Genomic DNA, 21,113 nt, shown 5'->3' on the forward strand with positions numbered 1-21,113 from the left:
TTTATTCCAACTTCGCGGAATATTTTTGCTACAGGGAGGAAGATAGAAAGAGAGGAAGAGACAGAGATAGAGATAGATAGATAGAGAGAGAGAGAGAGAGAGAGCGAGCGAGAGAGAGAGAGAGCGAGCGAGAGAGAGAGAGAGAGAGACAGTTTCAGTGCCATGCGAAAGGTGCTGCGTCATCCATTTGGATGGTACGAGACTGTCTACTGAGAAAAACTAGGAAAGACAGATGCGTAGATGGACTTTTATTGCCAGCCTCGCCATAATGGAACGCAACGTTCCTCTTTCCTGTGCATTTGCCACGCATCCGAACGAATTTCACTTAGTTCTTGTTGATCTTAAAAGAACCGCGCTTCACAGGACGAACAATCATTCTATCACTTTTTTCCCTTCTTTGTCCTGTTTACTAGGAAGTCTGAGCGTCTAGTTTCGAAAAGGACCTGTCTTTGCGTTTTAGAGGAATTTCGTTCTGTCACGTGTGAGCGCACTTAAAATGATTCGCCGTTTCACACGGTTTGATGCTCGAATGGATTTTTCTGCGTGTTCGTAGTTTTACGCGAGGTTGAATTCTTGTAATGACCAATCGATATTTTTATAAAGCGTCCGATGGCTTTATGATTATTCTTCATTTGTCTTTTCATTCGTTCGCAAAAGACAGTATGTGGATTATAATCGTACGAGGAAGATAGAAGTTGCGTTCTTCCTCGTAGTTTACGAAGTATACAATTTATTCCAAGTCGAACGTATTTTTAGTACACACTTCGGTAATAAATCCTTTGGATTACAGCTTCATCTAGACAAGTAAATGTTGTTGTAAAACTATATAGACTGCGTATGATACTTAAAACCTGTAAAAATTATTTGACCATCATTTCTCACTTGTAATTATTTTTTATCGGCTGCTAATCTTACGCATGTATACAAATACGTTTGATAAAACAGTTTCCGCAGTAATTTATGGCAGATTATATTTTAGTTAGCTTCGTGATTTTACCATAGATAATGTGTAATTTTCTCATGTTTTCACTTAGTACAACGTGAATTTTGTAGATTGCAAAGATGTCTTTTCCTCGTTTTGACATTTCTGAATAATTAATCATGATGATATTAACGACAATTTAACACAGTCGAGTTAAGTAGACCAGATACCTTTTGAGGAACATGAGGGTAAGTCATATTATTTACAACACAAATCACCGATTTGGAAATAAAACAGCATACTTTAAGTAGAATTTTTCAATACTGCAAATATGTACTTGAAAACATTTGGAATCCACTCTACGCGCTGTAAAATCGCGCACTATAATCAAAGTTGCGGTTTGCTCGTACGGATTGCGAATGTCATGGATCCATCGCGAATACGACGAAGGAGAAGATACAGATGACGTTGAATGAAAATCCCTCTCACTAGTCGATGCTGCGTTACTATCGCACCACGTGGGCGTCTTCCTCTTCCAATCTCTTCTCTCCTATCTTTAGTAAGTTCCATTTGGTTTTGCGCGCGTTCTCGCGTTTCCATGAACCCGTCTTCGCTGATTCTTCGTCCCGTCGAATACCGTCTGAATTTATTCAGCAGCGTGTCCGAGACGAACGACGTTTATGATGTTTATTCGACGCTGAAGTTGCGCTGTATTGAACATGCGGGCGGATCGAGGATAGAGTTTGAAGTCTCGTCACCAGCGTTCGAGTTCCACGCGATACGGGAGAGGGATTTTCTGACAATTTCTGCTTGTTTATTGGCGATTTCTGCTGCTTGATCCTTGCAACAAGCTACGCGTATAGCCAGAGGAGAATCCTGTCTTTCGCTTCGTTACAATATGCGACTTTGGCTGTTTCGAGTTTGTTGTTGCAAGAGAAGATCTTTCGAGCGTTGATTCGATGGAAGATATTAGCGTGTATCTTTGCACAAGTTTGTCCAAGTTTTACGATAATATCGCGTATTATCTTCCTTGTAGGAAAAGGCAGATTAATCCTCGATAAGGTTTGGATATGGATTAAAATAAAAAAGGAAGATGAATTTTATAGTATTAAATCGGGAGTTACATGGTCTAAAGTCTCAAAGCATATCTCGTTGAAGGTTGATTACGATCATTATTCTTCGAAGATCAAGACTACACGGAAATTTATGAAATACTTCAACATACGGTATTGCGTCGTTTTCTATCCCAAATCATGTGGCTTCACGCATGACATTAATAGTTTTCAATTACTCCATTTTCAACCAAAGTTCGTATCCGAGGCACGTTAAAATTGGTACCCCGAGCGATCCCCGTTCTTTTTTCCATGAGAGCTTTACGCGAACGACAACGACGCGACGTGGCTCTCCTCTAAACTTTGAGACTGTATTTCTTTAGCTGGCACGGACTTTCGGCTTCCAAATGGTTTTTCGAGACACGTACGTACTATTTCAGCCGGTAGTACTGTTATTTGCGTCTCGAAACTGGATTTTTCATGTCACGCAACGTATTTGTGAGCTGCACTTTATCTTGCGTGAAATTATTTTTGGACAGCGAAAAGTTCTTTCGTATTTCTTCATGCATAATCAAACAGTTCTTCGCAAAATACGTCTCCAGAACTATAATCTCGAATAGACTTACGGCATCTACCGTCACAAATATCACCCACTAAGAAAATTATCACGATATTGCAAGTTATCCGGTACTTTAAAAGCTTGCTTCAGGAATATGATAACAATCTTTTGGAAAATATTATATATTCCTCGACTTTGAGAAACTTTAATCAAACTTTGAGAAATCGCAAAGCATACCTCGCGAAGAGAGTGAGAATAACTCGACGATCTATTAGAACTCGGCGAATTTTCATTACAAGAAGCTTTGCGCTCTGAGGACGGTAGTCTGCCACGTCTCGTGAAATTCGCGTTCCTACCACACGTCGAAGCTTCTGCACGCACACAGGTTCAGCCGTCTGGATCACGATCCTTCGGAGGAATGTCTCTAGCGGCGCATTTGAATTCTATTGGACACGCGTGGCGCGCGCTGGCTTGCGGCCGAACCGCTGCCAGCAGCTAGCAGGGAAAACTGGACTGTCTTATCTGACGGCAGGTAAATCAGATGCGTGCGTCCATGGTTAAAAAAGTGAAAAATGTCGGCACGTGCCATACGACCCCACAGGTTATCTTGGTCAACAGGTGTAGTAGTTGAACATTCGACGAACGATCGACGATCTCACGTTTCACGATTTATAATTTAACGGATGCGACTCCACCGTTTACGATTTCATTCTGCGTTGAAATCGACAACAGGAAAGAAGCGCTTGTTCAATTTTTCTTATTTGTATTCTTAGATAATAGTTTTTACCGTTATCGCGCCAATATCGTCTACCTATCACTCATGTATCGCATCGGTTCGCATTTGAACAGGTTCTCAAGAGTAAAATTACGTAAATCCCTTTAGGAAGTAATCATAAAACATCGTGCTATTTTATTCCGACTCGTGTTTAGAACTATGCTTCGCTAAAAATGACTTAACAGGCCTGTATTTTTATCCTTCGTAATTATTACGGATATTAAATTATGCGACTTTTTCTGATACTTCATATCGCTTAAGTTTTCAAGTAAGTCTATGATTGGTTCGATTCCAAACGTACTTTTAATAATTTCTCGTTTTATCGTATTCCGATTGCCGCGTTTCCCCCTACAGCTATTCTCATTTCCGTTTTGCCTTTCATATAAAATCACTTTCCTGGGACTATCCACTTAGTTGGATTAAGGAAACTAGTCGAGTAGCCATTGGGTACATCAGATATCGCGTAACTACATCGTGGCTCTCCTTACTTTAATAAATATTCTCGAATGGTGATGAATAGTTACCGTGTATGAACAGAGATTGTAAGCTGCATTAGGTAATTTATCTACGAATACGACAGGCTGTCTATCGATTGTTCGCACAGCCGATTTATTCGTGCTAACGACGTAATTAATCCTTAATTGATCTAGCTCGAATGGGTCTTCGAATTCGGAAAGAATCGCAAAAAGCGATATCGGGAATGCGTTTGAAAATTTATGTCGTTCACAGATAATGGACAAAACGAAGAAAACTATTTTAATTTCTATCGAATCGCAGCCCTCTAAGTAGCATGAATCAGAGATAACGCAATGCAAGGTGTAGCAGCGAGACGGAATGCGTTTTACGCGAGATAGGCGATTGACTCACCGGTATGTCAGTGATATATTTTTTCCAACTGTCCGGGATAGATAACAGTGTTCGTGGTTGAATAGTACAGGCAGGTGTACGGTCTTCGATCTCTCGCCGTCTGTAATTGCATGCAAATATGTTCCAATTTTAATGTAAATCACTTTTTTAGCGAAACAACTAAAGATTTGCTCAGATTGAATAATACGCGAGCGCTCGCGCTACGTGTAAAAATGTCCTTGGCATCGTTCTGTCTAGTCTTTCAGATTGCTCGCATATGAGTGAATAATCGTTTGATAATCCAAAGCAGTACTCGACTCGTTTACGATATAAAATTAATGTTATATATATCCATTAAATATCCATTCGTGAAAAATGGTAGGTATTTTCTAGAATTTACACGATATCGTTTCTATACTTTGAATTCCAAGAACTTCTTTCTAGTCGTAATGTCTCTTCACCGTTATCTCAAAATACCGTATTTTATCACATATATCGATCATATTTAACAATGTTTATAATATACCATACATATACATATATTTTCATTCATTTTCTATAATTTATGACGTAGTTAAATAGGAGACAGCGAAGACGATGGGTACAAGATACATGCGGGAAGTATAATGATTTGTAAAGTCCTAATCCTGGCACTAAAAATCTCCCGTTAAAATTCCCTTTGCCGAAGGAAAGAACTCGTAAAACCTCAAAGACAATGTACGCTACGACCGCTTATGTCATGGTCGTTGGAAAATGTAAAAGACTGAACCTTCGTTTATCTTTCGAGAAACTCCAATTCCAGTTAATGGGGAGATCAAAACTCCAGCTTCTGAGCGATCGGAGCAAAACGAATGTAACGCGTTACATTCTCCCATTGAGCAAAGTGATAAAATGTAGAAAGACGACTTGATACCCGGAGGAAGTCGACGTTTTTATTCTCGCCGGATTACGTTGTTACCGTCTTAAGTATCCGGTGCCTATCCCCCGATGCTTTGGCTCTTCCTGCTAGCTAAGACATTATAATTTTCCAATCTTCCATGATGCACATACGCATGTACATTTATGGTCCCAGGATAGGCCAAGCTCAGACGATTTGACGAGCCTAAAGGTCCGTCGTCGTTTCTACGTCAATTTTTCGTCCCTCAAGCTCGATCCGGTGCTTTGCGATCTGCAAGGATTAATCCTGGTCCTTCAGCTATCGAGGAGGTAAAATTACGTTGAGTTCTTTCGAAGAGATTTAACCGTGTATTAGAAAGGGACTCCAGCTCGCGTCTATCTTGCCGAGTAATTGCTAAAACCGATTAAACCATTCAGTCTTGTCAACGGATATTTTTGTTCTAAGAATCCTGTATTCGACTAGCTATTCACTGTGATAATTAAAGAAATATTACTAATGAAACATTATAACAGTATTCTATTAAACTTCTAATAACAGGATATCCGATGCCAGTTTTTTGTGGAATTAATTTCGTCTATAACCAGATATAAATCGAATTTTTTGTTGCATAATGCCGATACGATAGATGATGATATATTACAGGAAAAATAAAAAAAATATTAAAACAAAAAGTTAACATAATTACACGTCCGTTGAAGGATATGGTCCCTTGCAAGGGACGTTCTTCTCTCTCCCTTTCTGTCGTAATAATCAGTTCGTAGAATCTATAAGGTTTTGGAAAAAGAAGATTCAAGCAACATGTTATACCTTTTCTTGATGATATCACTTTTAATCGTATGTAAAATGTGAGGTGTCTGGCATCATACGCACTTGCGTAGGCATTTATTTCCATTGTATATTCTTAGCTTAAGCAAACGATGTTACTCGTGATCAATGATCGATATGCACCTTTTACTTTATCGAGTGTGCCATTCTCTTATATAATAAAATATATTGTGTATTTGTTATAATACACGCAAGATATTTACGCATAAATTGTCGTCTAGAAATTTAAATTCTGGCTGAATATAAAACCTTGGAAACTTCTTTTGGAACGATTCATCCATTTATCGCCAATTTCCCCACAATTTTTACACGGAATAGCGTTCAGCATTTAGATATATCGAGCTTGCACATCTTTATCGCGCTTGATTATCGTTCGTCAACCACCCTCATTTCTGTCGTCGTTTAACTTGACTCAGCGCTTCTATCATTATCGTTGTTCTAAATCTCGAGTATACAGAAAATAACAGAAAATAATCTGTTATATCTCATTGTCGCTTCGCATTTATCGCTATCTCATCCATCTTCTTTACAAATTCTTAAAATCACCTTACGTCTGACAGCTAAACCGATGATATGGACATCTTGGATTTTTCATAAATTTCAAAGTTACGTTTCTGAAATACGAAGCTTCGATATTTCAACTTGTACCATTGCGAGAAACCTCGACACAGAACATTCCGCGTTAATGCCTTTCCTTTTCTAGTTAGGTCTCAAAGTGTTAAAACGCAAAATCTGGTTACAGCCTTGATCTTGGAAAATGAAGCAAGCAAGGGCGAGAACCGTTCATGATCCGTGAATGGATGGCTTCCTGAGCCGATGAAAGTCGATGCTTTCCTCCGCTGGTCGAGCTCGTCATGGTCCCTTGACTTTCGATCTTCCGCCGTGCCGCGCCGCGTCGCGTCGTTTCACGTTCTCTACGGAATTACACGCGGCTAGAATGCCTCTTCCTCGGCTCTCCTCGTCTTCCTCGGTCGCGGTCCGCTCACCGTTCGAGCTTGTTGTAGATACACTTGGTGATTTATCGCATGGTCGGAACGCATTAACGTTTCAACCCATGTTACGGCATCACGGCGCGTCGTTCTTCAGATAGAAACGGTTAGATGAAGTTCGTACTACGTCTGACACTGGGTCACGAAAGTATCGCAATTAAATGCGTCGACCCCGCGTGTAATTAAGGCATCGTATACACGCGAGTGTTGCTGCTGCCTGATTTTCCTGACGTCGAGTTGCTTTCAGCCGAGGAACAAACAATCACTGAGTCTTCGAAAGCGTTGCAGAGAAATTCTTTGTTCGCGTTACGCGAGCGTAACGGTCTTGCTTTTAGCGTTAATGGCGTCATTGGAATCAAATTAATCGAAATTTGTTATAATTCAAAGCGTTAATGTTAATGGATTTGATCGTGATACTCCAGTTACGGTTATTAAATCTTATATTTATATGCTCATTGTATTACAATACGATCGAAGGTGGCGATTTTAGTAAATTTTGTTTATAGCACTGTAGTTGTAGGGTGTTGTGCGACCTATACTTATATGCGTTAACTCTATCGCAACCCTAGTGCATGGATTTTCATGCAAATTAAAAAGATAAAAAATACAGAAACAGATCACCTGTTATGAACTACTATTAATCATCGATACAAACCGGTTCGACACTTGCTTTTACTTCGTACTAGGTTGCTGTAGGAATTGTCTGCCACTGAACGTAAGATAGGAATTCCATCCATTATTTCTGACAGTGTCTCATTTTGTACAAGTTGTATATCGATCTGTTTCGTGTATATCGGCTATCGCGCATATCGACGCTATAAAGTCATCGGTGATGTAAATACCTCCGAAGAATTTGAAGAATTTATCGCGGAAAATCTCTTTTCTTCTTTCCTGTATTTCTGCTTTTATCAAACTTTATGAAAGAACTATTCTATCAACTTCGTTTCTAAGTTACCAAACGTATCTTGTTTGGATTTCTAGTACCGATAAAGTGGAAGCGTATATGATTCCGAGAAATAAGCAAAGCAACATCCGTGTAATAATAACGACAAAACCGCTATCTTTCCTACGACATCGTAGTGCGTGGCAGCGAGAAGATAGAAAAGATACACCGCGACTTTGGTATTATGCTGACATGTACGGCAGTCCCACACACATAAGAAGAGACTGTCCTATCGGGGTGCGTTTCAAGCGGAAAGGAATGATTTATCGAAACACGTAATATGTCTAATGCCTGATAAAAGGCCGCATAGAAATGTTCATTCAGTGGAAATACAGCTTCGTGGCCTCGTAGTTAACTGTATGTATACGTCAAAACAATTTAAAAAGGTAAATCGATTACTGTCCTGAACCCTCCTCCTCCTTCTTCTTCTACCTTGATTAATTACTGGCGGCACGAGCAAATATTTGAATGTAATTCTATGTAGGTAAGTTAAGCTCCGGCGCATGGAGAATCATATTTCATGAAAGTGAGACGTTCCTCGTGTACGTAGTTGGGGAAAACATGGAATGATGTACGGTACGTATCGAATAATTTCACTGATGCGTAGCTTTTCGACGTTTTGTCGAAAACCTTCCTATTATAACAGATAACTTCTTTTTCATTTCAAGCAAGAAATAGCTGCATCGCAAATATTTCAAAACAAATTCATGCTCTCTTGTTCTTTCTAACTAAATTTCAATGAACGTTATTCCGTTCACCGACGTTCAACGAAACTCTTACGGAACAGGCTCGATGATTTTTCAAATTCTTTCGTAATTTATGACGACTCTAAAACAACGAGACTCTACGCGATTAAGGAGTTAGTCGTATTAGTCGATCCTTTGATCTTCTGAAAGTCGCGTTCATTGATGAAGACGTGGCAAAGAGTTCCGCGATTTTCGCCATTCATCGTGGGTTTCTCGTCCGATTAACTTAATTCGTAGCGATTAACGTAATTCCGCCTCTCTTTCTCTCTCCCCACCCTCTCCCATAATGAACGGCGTACAATCGATCGAAGGATGGGGAAAGGAGGAAGAACGAGTCCAGCTAGCCGGCAGGAAAAGAAGAACAAAGGCCAGAGAGTCGGTCGAGGTTGGACCCTTGTCTGGGTTCCGTGACGACCACGCTAGTTAATGTTTTATGGAATCGAGCAGGTCGAGAGAGTCGAACAGGTGCACGAATTGGTCCATTCGATGGATGGTCCCGCTCTTTTCCTCTACTCTTCTTCTTCTTCTAGACCTCTCTTCCTTTGGCGCGTTCTTCTCAACGTCCCCCGATTCTTTACAACAAGAGAGAGCTAGCTTCTCTCAACCTCTAATTCTCGACTCGAGGGAACAAAAACTTAATCGGTTGCTTCCTCTGCTCTCCTCTGCGAATAGAACGGCCTCCACTGGAGGCTGAACCAACGACGAAGAGCCAGCCGCGATCGTGAAAACCGAGAGGGACAGAGTGACACGCACACTGGTGTGGAATTAACTTTTAGTCGATCCAGATATATTTCTTTGGGCGAACTCGAGATCGTTCAAGGGACACGGATCTAGTTGTTTGGTGTTGTAAAAGATAGTGTCAGTCATTGATCTCCTGGATTCTCGAGTGTTGGAAGGTTTTTGCGGTCGAATGACGACACGGCTTACGATTCGAAGATATTCGTTCCTGCGAATGATAGATCAAGTAAAATGATGGTAAATATATAGTTTGTTTAAGAATTGAGAAAATTTATAGTGTTTCCTTGTATTGTACTATAATTGGAAGATGGATATTACATTAGAATCTAAGAGTTTTAGAGAAAAATTCATTTCCAAACGATCGGTTTAATAATATACATTTACCAAAATGAATGAAATCGACAGAACCAGTTTTTCATCGATCGATATCCAAATGGCCGATCGAAAATATATCTTTGGAGGCGTGCAATCTGCAGCTCGTGGATGGGTTCGACACGATTTCGATGCCGTGAAAATGGAGCCTATACCACTGCGCGCGTCAGCGCAGGAGGTATCGGGAAAAAAGAAGCAACTGCTCGAGGAGAAATCTAGCCGGAGGAGGGATCCTTTCGAGAGCTGCGTACGATCAGGATTACCTTTGGGGTAATCTTCGTATCCAGTAGCTGTAAGCGACTGCATTCATTTAGCCTGGTGTGAGTCGAGGAAGATAGGTGTAGGTGCGAGCGAGCGAGCGAGCGACCAAACTGTCGGATACAGCCGGTTTCGCGTTATTACCGGGCACGGGCCTCCAAGGTCCTTAAGAAGGAGCTTCTGAAATATGCTGATAATAGGTGGACGCAGCGAAATCTCGAGGGATAGCCGGGAATTGCGGGAAATACTTATTTGGTCACGTGAATGGATACGTTCAAGTGATTATAGAACCCGCGAAAAGTGATGGACTAATGTTAAAGCGTAACGCTGCGCTGTCGAAAAACCGGTCAAATTTATCTTCTCTGTCACGTTGCTCCAATCCCAACGCGTTCATCTTTATGGAAAGTGGCCAACTTGTAATTTTCTGACTCGGCCAGCTCTCTTTTGTCTCACGGTTATGTAACCCGTGAGCGGGACGAGATCGGTTTGCTTAATGGCGAACCATGTGCTTCTGCTACTTTCTTAATAATAGAAAAAAGTTTCCGTTGTGTCGACATCGGGCGTATTTAGCGAAGCAGACATATTTTTATTGGATTCGTTTATGGTTTGGTTGGTGCCTGGATTTATTGTTCCCGTTTCATAGTATAGCGAATTTCTTAAAATCGATGTATATTTAATTAGATTCGTGATTAAACTATGCGTGTAATTTAAGATAGGAGGATTCGCACATTTATCGAGAAAATTCGACACCTGTTGGCAACTAAAATTAAAATGCGGCCTAACATCCGCCGTAAATAATCACGTAAGAGCGTGCGAGCAATCACTATGGTCTATCTGGCGGCACATCGGTGAGAAACCTATGCAAATTGAATATTAATACGCACGATGTCGCGAGGACACGGAGAAGCTCGACAACGGTCTGGCACCGATGACGTTAGCCCAATAAATAACACCTGAAATATAATACAACATACATTATCCGTGTGTAATAGGAATTCGTTTTTCGTCCCGAACCGCGCGAGAATCGCCATTGGAATCGCGTCGTCGACCATTTTTTCTCTTGACCTTTACCAGAAATAGGTACTTTGGATCTAGATAGTTGCGTTGGTCATTTAACACGACTTAACTATCCGGCGTGAATCTAAGAGAGTTGACGCAGCGCAGTCAGCGAAGACCCTGAAATCGCGGATGATTGCAGCGTATCCTTGCTGGTGCTCACTCGCACTAACTCGCTATGTCGCGCCAGCGGATACTTCCCTCGGTCCTGTCCAGATGGTAAAGTGAGAACAGTTAGCCGCGAAATTTACGGCTCTATTGACGCTGATAAATGGGATAGTTCAGTCTATTTATAATTTGATGTTAGCCACGAGCAGCGCGTACGTTTCGGACCGTTGAGCCACGTATTTCGTGTCTTTGCACTGGGATTTATGGAATTAACGTGAAAACAAAGGGTCACACAGTGGACATAGGCGAGGGGAGGATCGAATTTTTTCGAGTTAATTATTTTTCGTCGCAGACGTTGCTCGTATATCGTATCGGATACCGATTCATCTCGTAAAAGTCTGGTCGGAGGGGCTGCGTAATTAGAGGACGAGGATCAGTTGGTTTAACGATAACGGCCCGCGGCGAGTATAACGCTTCATCGCCCGTATACGTATTTGGTTGCATTATGGATCCTGTCGAGCGACGTTAGGATTGTTATCGGGGCTTTGGAGCCGAGTGAAAGCATCGTACAGGGTATCAACCAGAGAGAATCAAGGCGTTATTGAGAATGAGTCTGGATGAGCTTGAATAGCTCAGGTAGAGAATCACGGTCTAGTTTCGGCTGTGGTTTCGATCTCTCTTGAAATAAAATATCGGGTTAATAAGCCTTAATAATAAGTCTTCTGAAGATAAATGCTATTGTTTCTTAAATATTTAATGTTACTTTTAAATATCAGCGTCATCCTATCTGTGAAATTTCTTATTTACCCACTCACGCTTCCCTGTTCTTACAGTTTGAATAATGAGAATCTCCATTATACATTTATTAAATCGTGCCACATTATAGTTCATTCATTCCGCGTAACGATTATGATGTATGAATGCACCTCGTTTCTTCTAGTAATATTAAAATGTGCGTTGATAATAAGTTGAAAGTTACTTGGTTCATTCATAAAATGTCGACAAAAAATTGTTGTGCTCCAGTTGCTGAAACTGCGCTATTTAGAAAGGATATAATTTATATACCTTGAAAACCCCTTGTGAATTGGTGCGTGTTTATATGTAATTAATGAACCACGTATCTCCCATTCGGGCGATAAATTTAAAATTGTAGTAAAAATTATGTAATGTCTTTCCTGCACTGGACAATTGTTATCAAAGGCATGTACTGAAGTTATCGTTTAATTATTGACTCGTGTAAAGTATACGCACGCGCGTGCGACTGCTTACTTATCACTGCAAGCACTGTCGACGCGAATCCGGCGGAAACCATGCACAGGAAAACAGCTTTCATTGGACGATGACTATCATTTTTGATCAGCCAACTGGAATGAAGAATCGAAGGCTCGTTTAATCAAATCCGACGTGCGAACGTAACCAACAAGATGTTTCACTGGGACGTAAATTATAAAAAGTTACACGGGTTGTGCAGATTGCTGAAATCGTTTTTCCCTTAGTGGCAAATTAAAGCAGCAAGGCCTAGAGTCGCGTTTTAATACCGATGTATTCGTTTCCACGCTACGCTTCTTCCGTCTCCTTCAATTTTTTCTTTTGTTCTTGCATGCTTTTTATATCACGAAACCTTTCTCACAAAGGCGAACGATCGAAATTTGCTAAATCATACTGTCTTGCAGATTTTCTGTAAAGCTTTCTTATGATATTCCTCCTCTGTTTTGAATTTAAGTGTTTGCTTTCGATCTCGGGTTTCTATCAACTTCGTAATGCGCGTTTTGCTGATCTTGGTGCTAAGTGTGGTACATTTAAAGTACATAGTTACGTTACTAACCATGATACCGCGTTATCAGTGCGCGTTTATCAACTGAAGCTAAAATTCATGAATTGTAGTTAGATTTAATAGTGTCAGAGTTTATAAATATAATAAATGATCGATTCGTAGGCAACGTATAGGCAGGTAAATATATATTTTAATATCTGGTATTTGGTATCGTGATTATGCTTTTCAGTGTAATTTTCACTTCGTGATTATGCTTTTTAGTGTAATTCTCACTTTAATATGGGATATTAGGATTTTTATTCGGTATTCGTTGATGAATTTATCGGATAAGTATAGCTTGATACACGTTCGCGTTCGTAGAATATTACGATAAATTGCTTTATCCTCGATCCCTGGCTTTCTCACATTAAATTGGATGAATCGTCATTCATTCTTATACCTAACAGAAGCTAGATTTTCAAGTATAAGTAGGTACATGTATTTGATAACTGGCTACCATTTCGTCATAAATTATCAAATTTGCGCAATTGACATCGCTCTGCTAGATATTTTCCAAGATTGTTATTCATCTATGAGTTTAGTTTTCGTTTCAAAATGTGAATTCATAGAGAAAGTAATATATCAATCTACTTACTTATCAAAGCCTATTTACAATTTTTTCTCGCATTTTTTTTCAGAGACCTGTATTAAAATATCTGTACTGTACCTTTTAAAGTGAAAATGATAATCACGTAACAACCGAAAATAATTAAGCAGACTTCTATAAGTATTTATTAATAATGCAAACAAAATGGAATATCTTTCACACCTTGCATAATTAGCAATTGTCACTCTATGTAAATATATCGTATCACTTGGATCTTCGACCAGCATTTCTCTAAAGGCACTATTCGTCTTAAATCTTCACGCGAGTATTCTATTATAGAATCTAATATAATAGAATTTAATCTGATATAGAGTATAGAAACAAACCCGTGTCGTTATATTATTTTTGCACGAGTGGTGTACCAAGACATCCAGTCGCGATCGTGACTATGTCTCTAGGACCTAGATCCCCTAACACTCGTAATATGTCGCCGGAATTCATTCCCGATCCGACCAAACTGCAGTGCTTTTTCTTTTTTTCACAAAGATTCCGTCGCTCAGCGTGCTCCTGAGTCTGGGCCAAGAGACGCTTTCAAAGAGAAGCGTTCACGATCCTAATGCGATAAACCGTCGCGCAGAAATAAACCCAGCTAAAACAGAAACGGACCCGAGAAAGTTCAAACTATGGATGAGTTAGAATAGTTTGGTAAGAGTGAACGATTAAGACCTAAGTGGGAGGAAAAAGAGGAAGGAGGAAGATGCAGGAAAGAAGAAAGTATCGGACAGAAACGAATATGTCTGCAAATTGGCGACAGATAAAAAAGCGTTCGACGAAAGGGCATGGAAGAAAGAGGCGAAAGGGAGGAAGCTTTGAAGACCGATTTCGCATTCTGCAGAGAGCTAGTCAGCGGCTAACTATAAGAGGAGCTAACTATAAACCGGACTCCCTACCCCCGGTCGCTATTTCCAGCGTTGCGCTTGTCGCACTGCCAAACCCCCCTTGGTCTGTTCGCATCGTTCTTCCTCTTTCTCGTCACCCTTTCGATCGCCCCTGCGACCGCGCGAACGTCGCGTTCTTAATGCTTTTCGTTCATCGTTAAAGTCAACGTGTAAAATTATACAGTTAATCTGATTTTGTAACAATTGTACACATTTTATATATATTACATAATGTAACAAGTGTACACATTTTATATATATTACATAATGTAACATTTGTAACATTTTAAAATTTTGTTTCAGATACAACCATACCAGTAGAGAATATCGATCAATAATGCTGTAAAACTTTGACCGCCAGTTTTTGTTTAAAGTAGCAGTAAAATCGTAAGTGATTTATAATTTTTTAGAGTAATACCAGGATTATTTTGAAAAGTACTACAAATTCTTATTATAGAGAATGCATTCAATCATTAAAACCATGAAATGTTCGTCGGAAATGTTTGTTCGGAATAGTACTCTATACAAACTGTAGGTTGATTACCACGAAGACCTATTATATTTCACAAGACATCGTTTTCGTGATTCGTTCGTACGGCAATTTGTTAACGACCGTTTAAACAAATATTACTGTACGAGACGCTCGGCACATCGTTATCGAAGATCCAAAGAAGCAAAGAAGCCATTAAAATCAATCCACCATGTGACGTCAACTCTTCTTCTCAAGACGCATTTTATTAACATACTCACATCCAATCGCCTTCGCGAGTGGTGGCAATAACGGCCGTTTGCATTGCGGTTTTACAGAAATCGATTTCGTTCCTTTTTCCACGATCGCAATTGGAACGATCGTAAATCAATCAGCACCACTTGCCACGCTCGCATAGAAACTCTTCCTAGCTCGTTAGGACATTCAATCGATGCGACCAGAAGATCGATTTGTACGATCATTGTTTTGTTCTTCAAACTCGGATTCGGAATCGTTTGAGAAAGGGCTAGAAACGCGACGTGAACCGCAATATATATATTAGGCGGTCTGGAAATTCCTTAAATATTCGTTTCCAAGCGTGTAGTCGAATGCCTTCGTAAAGCACTAATTTATTTAGTAAGTGAGCAATTATGTTCACATACGCGAAAGATGTGAACCGACAAACGTATAAACTAGCGGTTAATTTTTATGTACAAGAACTCCCGCAGTCGTGATTCGACGTTCGCGTTCATTGAATTACGCACAATTACGTAAAAGCCTGATTATTTATCGATCTCAAGGATCTATAAATTTCCTCTTTCGTATATAGCCGATTTAAGTGCCGCCGGTAAAAATAAATGTCGCTTCCCGAATACAATTTGATAAATTAATATTGGGAACACCGACGGGTTTGGTGTGTTCGGCGTGTTCCGTTTTAATATCCCATTCCTACGCTGATTATACGGTTCAATTCGTTAATAATCAAAAGACATTTGTGATCGCAAATCGGATTAACTTTCGTGTCAACGACACTACGTCTGCTGATGTCCGTATTAGCGAGTTAATTGATGTGATGCGACATTTAGGATGGAAATGGCGTGTTCGTTATTGCAGAATAATGCTGAATTTAGATCGAAAACGTTAATTATCGTGACTCGTAGGCTCTGCAGAGAAATTAACCTAATCACTCCCAAATTAGTTATCAACTCTCGGCGCTTTATCGATGTTAGTATGAAGTCCGTAAAAATATAAATATTTGTAATTTATTTTCAGAAAAAGCATCGTTGGAGAAATCAACGTAAATTTGGTTACCTACGTCGCCATGATACGAGAGCGCTAATCGCATAGAAAACTAGACTAATTAAAAGTTGTCGAACACGCGTCGAAGTCTTGAAATATTCGAGCAGATTACTTTATTTACATTAATTAGAAAGATTTTTTCGTGTCGATGCTTTCTGAACGAGTGTCGTGCGTCTACAGTAACATAGTGTGAAACATTTTGTTTGCGCCTTATTAAGCATTGTAGAACTATCGTTTACAGCGAGAAAGCATCTATGAAAACCGAGGAGTACGCCAATTAGAAGTTATCAAATAACTGCAAGTGTTTTAACATATCTCGACAAATTATTTTTTTTCACATTTAATCTTAATTAAAACTAAATTAAAGATCTCAAGAGATATACGTTCAAAAGATTTAAGAGGTTGTTGCCCTGTGTATATAGTCTTTTATTTTAATATTAAATACAATAGTCGGATATTTCTCGGGCGAAGCTTATGCACCTATTAACCTATACAGACTTAAGATATCTCGTGATTCAGTCTAAATTTTCGGCTTATTTAGATATTCCATGAGTCGTGCATACTATATCAAACGCAAAAGAGCGCTATGATAAATGGATGAATGAAAAAGCCCTATCGAGCTTATGTTTCCGGAAGCAACTACCCTCGCACACCGCTGAGACGAGTACCAACAAATTGTTACCTCGTTATATACTTGCGTACATCGAAAGACGCGACCCTAATTTTAATTTGGAACGGCTTCTTCTTCCTCGTGGCGAGAGAGAAACGGAATCGTATCTCGATGTTTTCGCGTTAGAGACATGCGCACGGCGTTGAATACAGGCACGTGCATAGATCAAAATTGCACGTGGGTGAGAATGCATACACATTTATATATGTAGATACTAGTGCTGATGTACGTATATGCACACAGGGAAGTTCAATTAAGCGTGGACTTGCAACGGATCGAAGCTCGTGAGGTCAGTGCTCGGACCTATTTCAACGACGTTGAGCCGCTTTCATTGGCTAAATTCTATTATTTATTTACGGCTGTGCTGCTCCTCCATCGAACTTGAGAGAGCGGAAAGAGCCGAGGCTTTCATGGCTTCAAAGAGACTCTCTCATGCTATCGCGTGTGTAGTGTCGCTAACAGGTGAGCGGGCAGGGGAAGATAGAAACCTTTGGAAATGGGATTAGAGATTCAGGAGGTCATCATAGAGATTCTTCCCGGAAAATGTTATCGTCGATTCTTGGAGTAATGAACTTCGAGAGCGGTTAAAAATGTAGCGACGTGCTTTTCCATCTGAAGTCCTTTGAGGTGAAAATTTGTAAGAGGATTTAGTAGTATCGCGTAACATCTTTTTTATCATATTTAATTTAATTTTTATTTCATTTAATTGTATATTTCAATTGCATTTAGCGATATACAGAGTGAAATAATAGCAGAATGGTAATTATGTATGATATGTGATATTGTTGTAAGAAATGACAGTGACAGGATCAAGTTATCATAGCGATAGTTGTTAGCTGCATTATATCGTATTTTTCAAGATTGATATTTTTGTGATTTGTAAATAACTTAAATTTTTTAGAAGATCTGTATTCGTTATTATAATTGTACAAGTTGGGTATAAGATTCCATTGGAATTTTTCATTTCATAACAATCTGAATAGTCCTCTTAGTTATGTCTCTATGAAATGAATTAAAACGGGTTGTATCAGTAGTTTAGAATTTTCTACCATGCAAGTGGTATTGGCTTGCTGTTTTCAGTGTGTTACAAGAAACCAGACTTGTAACGATAATGTTCGTTTAAATTTTACGCATTGGTTCTCGACGTGTACAGTAGCGTGGGGTTGTTTTATGTTTATTCACCGTTTCGTCGATCGTGGAATTACATCGATGACTAAAATGTTTGATGGCAATAAAAGAAAATTCCAGACAACATTCCACGTAACATAATTTTCGGAATCACTAACGGTGATAACTCCTATAATTATGAATTCAAGACGAAAGAGGAGGAGAGATTTCAAAGACTGAGAAATTTAATATTTGAAAATGACACGTATATTGCGTTTTTCTCATATAAATATGTTTTCCTATTTCTATTCCCTTCTATTTTCTAATTTGAATTCCACATTTGAACGCGCACGCTTATTTTTTTAAAATCTTAAATACATTAAAGGCACAGTCATGAAATTAACCAAACAACCCCAAACATAAAATAATACCAGCAACCTGCGAATTACTTTGAAAGATGCATTATTCCGTGAAAGTGCGTTAAAGTGAAACGAACAAAAGGCTAAGCTTGAGTTAAACTTTTAACGAAGCTTCTTCATAAAGCAAAGAGACCTCATCGCTTTGGAGCGGCGTTTTACGTGTTCCCGGGGCAAAAATTCAACTCAACCGTCTAATTACAGCCGGTTCTCTAGGAATTAAGTTGGCGTTTAAAGTTTACAGGCCGCGTTAGGTCGGCCCGTTTCTCTCACGTCGGAGCGCACTGTGATTTTCGAGCGATTAACCGGCCAAACGTGATTAGAGCCGAGCGAAACTGAATTAGCCCCGCTAGACTCGTGGCGTTTCTGAAAAACCGAGTTCGTGCCCGATCAAGCAGGGATCGCGTGTACATCCGGTGCATCTCAGGAACAAATGTTTTTCCTGCTTGTCCTTTAATTGTTTGATATCTTCCAGAGTTATCTTAATTGCTTTAATTAATATCTTAAATTACTTTGTTCCGTTTCCTTCAAATTTTGAAAGAAAATCTTCGTTTCAAGTATTACCGAAAGAAATCATTTTAATTTCTCTAATTTATCAGTTTGATTGTAAGGAATATCAGCCTTATATCGTTCCAGTGGTTGTGTTGAAATATCGCATTGGCTGTTTGCGAAAAAAAACTTAGATGAATGATGTAGAGATTGCAACATTGCAGCAGCATCGTACATTCGATAAAAAGAAATCATTGGTAATTGCAGAAATCGTATTGCAAAATCACTGGCAATTTCTGTTCCTACGTTCTCAAGACAATAGAATCGATTCGTACAATTTAAATAGAAAAAAGGACATCCAATGCTAAATTTAATTACACATCATAAAAAAACATTCTATTAAACTTTAAACACTTCATCTCACGCATTGTCAAAGAATTTTGCTACAAACTTTTTAATGAAATTTATTTATCTTAACCCATCTATAATTTAAATATTCTTTCGAAATTTCTTCGAAAATGTAGCGACATTTGAAACCACCTTTTCTTCTGGATATTACATGGACTGAAATACACAGGCCAAAATGAACGTCGCGTAACAATCCCGATTACAAATTCAGTCATTACGAAATTTGAAATAATTAGCCGATGATTAAAGCTATAAACGTATAATCGAGGGTTTTAACACGCGAAAGTAAATGCACGTGCCTTCATGTATGATTCAAGATTTTATTGCCTCGATCTGTGTAAGAAAGATTCTCTAAGCTACGAGTGGAGATTGTAAAAAAGGCAATGGACGTAGTTTTTAGGGGAAAGTATTTTATTGCAAGTAAATGGCGCATTTGCGACAAGTGTTTCCTTTCGAATTCTTTCGTGCGATAATGTACGTAAAAATCAAAAGAAAATTAACACAGATTCTCGAAACTCAAGATAATTTCCTGACAAGCTATTTCTACTCCTAAACGGTATCGTAGCGTCATAATAAAGAGAAAACAAATTTCTATAAATTCGAAGAGGTAGCTTTGCAGCTGAAAACCCTGTTGAATATTTTTTTTTCCACTTCGTATACTTGGACAATCTCGTCGCGTGCAAGTTCTCTCAATTCGTAGTAGCTTCACAGATTGTGCGTAATTCCAGGCGAAAGGAAAATCATGTTGTGTCGTAATACGAATTCGATTCACGGTCGAACTGCCTACTGCTGGTAAATATGATGAAATTCGTGGCGGATTTTTAGTTTCAAGGAGAGATTAATACGAGTTTTTTCTGCTGACTGAGATAGAAGCTCGAGGGTAGTTGGCTTAAGAGAGTAGATTGGCAAAGATCAACAAATGTGCAAATCAAATCTAACGAAGCTCTGGAACTTTCTTGCATTTCGGACCGAGTTAGATTTATTATATAGTATTACACACGAACTTTCGATCGAATTTGCACTTATATGATGTGAAGTAAATGTTTCATTAATTTTCCTTTCGAAAAGAATTTTACGTAATCAGTGCAGCAGCCAGACGTATAGAATTTGGAAGTAGTTAAACAATTCGTGTCATATTGAAATACAGGTCAGCGGGGAAACCTAATGAATGGAGAACTTCAATCGTGCAAACGACATATTGATAAGGAACCCTTTCTTCATTCACAAATATTTTATGCAGTTTTGTGTACTTTCTGTCGCTATGAGATTTTTTTACCGGTTGCAATTAATTTGGACTTGGAATTATCTTGGAATCGTACAATGAAACGATGTGTCAGAAAGATATCGCTGTGGGATAGAGAGAAAAATATAAAATAGTGAGTTGCAAACTTGGCGAACAATTTTATACAGTACCCATGCGTTATTTTTAAAGAGTCAGCGAAAAGTAAAAGATCATCTAAGTCGTCTTAAACCAAAGTGGTCTTTTTAAACCAAATTTGCAACATCGGTCATAAAAAATTTTTCGTTCGGGCACAACTGGACAGGCGAATGTTTTAATACAGAAAACGTATTATGTAAATAGTGGTTGGACGTTCGGTGGAGAACATCTGTGCCTCGAACTCCGTAGCGTGTAATATCGAAAATTACAGACATGGCGCAGTCTTTTGACGAGGGTCGGGGAAAGCTGAAGAAACTTCGTAGTACGTTATGTCATGTTCAATAGGGGAAACGTAAAAGAGTCGAAGCGGCCCCAATGTACTAGAATGCGGAGTTGAACGTGTTTTTTTTTGTTCGAAATAATAAAGGCGTAACTGGAGAGCATAGCAATGCGACGGAAAGCAGCTAGTTAATTGGAAATCGTTGCTGTAAG

General features: G+C 39.2%; 1 protein-coding gene across 2 annotated transcripts in view; it reads left to right on the forward strand.

Moving 5' to 3' along the window:
• The window catches only part of LOC117240015, a 78,796-nt gene that overhangs the window by 28,914 nt on the left and 28,769 nt on the right, over nt 1-21,113 (forward strand). Inside the window, exon 2 of one of the 2 annotated variants that reach the window (XM_033505843.1) lies at nt 14,689-14,772. The exons of the other annotated variant lie outside the window; for it this stretch is intronic. The gene's annotated coding sequence lies outside the window, so the exon portion shown is untranslated. The remainder of the gene's footprint in view (nt 1-14,688; nt 14,773-21,113) is intronic. 2 annotated transcript variants of the gene reach the window in all.

This window comes from Bombus vosnesenskii, unplaced genomic scaffold (genome assembly GCF_011952255.1).
Source record: "Bombus vosnesenskii isolate JDL3184/JDL3185 unplaced genomic scaffold, Bvos_JDL3184-5_v1.1 scf7180000014535, whole genome shotgun sequence".
Classification (NCBI taxonomy): domain Eukaryota; kingdom Metazoa; phylum Arthropoda; class Insecta; order Hymenoptera; family Apidae; genus Bombus; species Bombus vosnesenskii.